A 4,267-nucleotide genomic window follows, 5' to 3' on the forward strand; every position below is an offset into this window, starting at 1 on the left:
TTTGTCGGATCAAAAGTTTCTTTCGAGTCGAAAAAATTAAAATGTATATCCCTAAAAAACATATGGATCTCCTCCCATAATGTCAAGTGAATTGGACTCAACTTAAATATGCATACATGATAGGGAGGCAACCTAGTTTCCCATCAATTTGGTTTCTTTGATGGTTTGCTTCTTTCCCTTTCTGGGTTCCAAGTCTACCCCTCTAGACTTCTATGGTCTTCCCTACCATTTATTTTCTTATCTCACCTTCCTCAAGCTCACAAAGTAAGCTTGTTCACTAAATCCTTGCAGGGGTTTAGGACACACACACATTCGCTCTCTTTTTACAAAACCACCCATCTTGTTTGGTTTAGAAAACTTTTCCCAGTTCTTAGCAGTTTCCTTCCCCTGCAAGTTATCTCCTTCAAATTACTGATACCTAGCCGGACTATCACCAAGTTCACCTAGGCTCAATCTGCAGAAATGGCGATTGCCATTTCCTAGTCTCTGTCAAATGAAAACCTACTATACATTTTGGCTCTGCTTGACCATCTCCAAATATCTTGTGGAGTTTCAAGTCAGAGCCATTTGATTATTGCAAACATGGAACAAAAACTAAAAAGGAAAGCTTTATTTACAGATCCCGAATTTATTCATAGGTTCAAACCAACAACTCACAGAATAGAGAAATGAAACAATTACATTAACAACTTACGTGAAACGAATAGAAATGAAGCTCTCTCTGAAAACCAAAAAATGGACTTCTCTATGGCATTTCAAAAATACAAAATGTGTTCTCCAAGGCAATTGACAAACAATGATCAATGATCCATGATTAACCATTAGCCCCATACAGATGCCCATTGGGTCTTTTTATACATACATCCTTTGTTTGGGACTCCTCCTATTGGATGAGATAAATCTCGTTACCAACCATTTCCATTTGCAATTGCACCAACGGTTTGAAATTTAACTGTCTGCGACAGTTTGCATTCATGAGAAACACAATATCCCACATGCACCAAGAAGTCAGGTTGGTTCATATTTATATACACTGACAAGACCATCTTCAATGTCCAAGTGTTTATCTTTTGGACTCCGATTCGAGCACACACCCGTAGTCAGTCTCTACACCATCGATCATTGAAAAGACCACAAAAGCATTGCTCCGATCTTCTGATGAACCAGTAGGCAACTCCACTAAAGCGGCTCCAAATAGATTGGCTCCATCGACTTATCAGGATAGCCTTCAATAGGTAGACTTGATCTCCGATATCAACCCAATCGCCGAATTCAATTCCATCGGGTCATCGACAAGACAACCAACCAACTATCCCAATCGTCCGATCTTCCTTGATCTCTTTCTGCGCTCCACCATGTGGCACCCTCTGATTGGCTTTGGGGTCCCTGTCCTGCCACCTTAGCATGACCTCACTAACCATCTAGAATGAAGCTCTCTTATCGGGCCCCACCTTGGTCGCCAAGTCACAGAGGATAACCTTCGTGCATCTCACCATAGTGGTATAGCGACAATCGTCTGATCATCTCAGACTTGCTCACTCGTAAACTCACCTGAGTTGCTAACTTGTCGGGTCCCACCACTTGGTCACCAAGCCATGATGGATAACATTCGTGCATCTCCATCATGCGGTATAGTGACAATCATTGATCCACCTTCAACCTGCACGGTCTTTAACTTGCTTCTTTTTGCATGTACTTTGTTGCCAAGCCGCAAGGGATAATCTTTGTGCATCTCTCCATAGTAGTATAGAGACAATTGTTCAATCGTCTTGAACTTGCTCACCTATTAACCGATCACAGGAAGAAGGTTCCATTGGCCCATCGGAAAGAGTCACACCAACAACTGTTCCATCAGGATAGGTTACTCCAATTAGTCTAAACACAAGTCAAGTTAATTTGAGGCACATATGTTTGACAAAGAATCCTACTTTCAAAAAGTAGGTCTTGCCGATAAGAGAAATTTTAAATACTGGAATTAAACAACCATACAAATGGACTAGAGCAAGTCCTTATGTATTTACATGACAACTGGAAGGTCTCACAAGCCAAAATTGGTTAAGGGCATTTCAACCCTTAGGTGCTCTTGCACCATACTCCCCCCAAAACAAAGAAGTCAAGTGACTATGCTCGACAGCAAGGAAATATCAATTCGTGACTTAACAAAGTCTGATTCAGGGACCCAGGTCACTTCAGAATTAGATTTATGCATCCACTTGACCAAATGTTCCATGTAGACCTGCTGTCTAGTCTTATTGAGAACACGAGAATCCAACACTTTCTCAGCTTGAGGCATGGAAGGAGAAAGTAATGGTAGGTCGGCAAGTGACTGTTGAACATCTGAAACTCGTGCATCCTCCTTAGGAAGTTGTCCCTTGTAGACAACCAAATCCGCGATATTGAAAATGGGAGACAGAGCAATATCATATGGCAAATCAATCTTATAGGCATTAGATCCATACTTGGCTAAAAATTTACAAGGGCCTATTCTCCTCATTTGTAGCTTGCTGGAAACCCCTTTTTGAAGTCGAGCCTTGTTCAAATGTACCATCACCAAATCTCCAACTAAAAATTGCACATCTCTCTGGGTGGTATCAACTCAAGCTTTAACGTTTTGTGAAGAATATTGGAGAGCTCACCTGACTTGGTCACAAACCTCCTTCCTAGATTGAGCGACATCATCAGCTTGACCACTTTTGTGCAATAGATTACCAAGATCTCATAATTCCATAACACCTCGTGGGTGCATACCATACACTATCTCAAAAGGACTCTTCCCAATAGATCTATTGACACTGTCATTGTAGGCAAACTCCACCTGGTGAAGAACCTGATCCCAAGTCGGTCCATATTCTTTTGTCAAACACCTTAAAAGGTTTTCAAGTGTCCTATTGACCACCTCTATTTGACCATCTATTTGGGGATGATAGGCTGAACCAAAAGACAAGTTAGTTCCTAGTATTTTCAAAGAGTTTTCCAAAAATGTCCAAGGAATTTGATCTCTATCTGAAACAATACTAACTGGCAAACCATGGATTCTTATAAACTCTTTGAAAAACAAGTATGCAATGTGACTAGCATCATGGGTAGTTTTACAAGGAACAAAATGTGCCATCTTACTGAATCTGTCAACAACAACAAAAATGCTATCACAACCAAGCTTTGTTTTGGGTAATCCAACCACAAAATCCATACTTACACATTCCCATGGCCTTGTAGGAATAGGTAATGGCTGATAAAGACCAACATTAGTAGTTGTACCTTTAGCTTTCTAACAAATCATACACTACTCAACATACCTTCAGATATCCCTCTGCATTTTGGGCCAATAGTAGAACCTTTGCACAAGTTCCAATGTCTTATTAAGGCCAAAATGACCACTCAAATATCCATTGTGCTTTTCTTGGATCAGATTTTCCCTCATCGATCCTTTGGGAACATGTAGCTGTCCACCTTTAAACAACAAACCATTCTACAAAGTAAAGTCAACATATTCACTATGAAAGTGATTATGAAATTCTTGACAAACCTTGTAAATGGATACAAAATCTTCATCATTGGGGTACAAATCCTTGAAGTAATCAACTCCAATACTCTGAATCTGCACTTCTTGCATTGTTAGTAGCCTTCTACTCAAAGCATATGCTACTTTATTACAATATCCTTTCTTATGCTTGATAGAAAAAAGATATGACTGCAAATACTCAACCCATTTAATGTGCCTATGACTCAACTTATCTTGTGAATTCAGAAAACTTAAAGCTTGATTATCTATGTAAACAACAAACTCCTTAGGTAACAAGTAGTGCCTCCACTTCCTAAGATCTTGGACAAGAGCATACAACTTGAGATCATAGGATGAATAATTCTTCTTGACATCATTGAGCTTCTCACTACAAAAAGCTACAGGTCTATTCTCTTGACTCAAAACAACACCAACTACTATATTACTTGCATCACATTCAATTGTGAACTTATCAAAACTAGGAAGAATGAGTACTGGTTGTGTGGCTACCTTTTGTTTCAAAAGTTCAAACCCTTTGTTAGCTGCATTGGTCCACTGAAACTTAGTCTTAACTCCTCCTTTGATGGTATCCAACATGGGTGCACAAATCTCACTAAACCCTCTGATAAACTTCCTGTAGAACTATACCAAACCATGAAAACTTCTTACTTCACTTGCTATCTTTGGTGTTGGCCAATTTGTGATGGCTTCCACCTTTGATGTGTCCATCTTCAAATCTCCTCCTAAAACTACAAATCCAAGATA

This window comes from Cryptomeria japonica, chromosome 7 (genome assembly GCF_030272615.1).
Source record: "Cryptomeria japonica chromosome 7, Sugi_1.0, whole genome shotgun sequence".
NCBI lineage: Eukaryota > Viridiplantae > Streptophyta > Pinopsida > Cupressales > Cupressaceae > Cryptomeria > Cryptomeria japonica.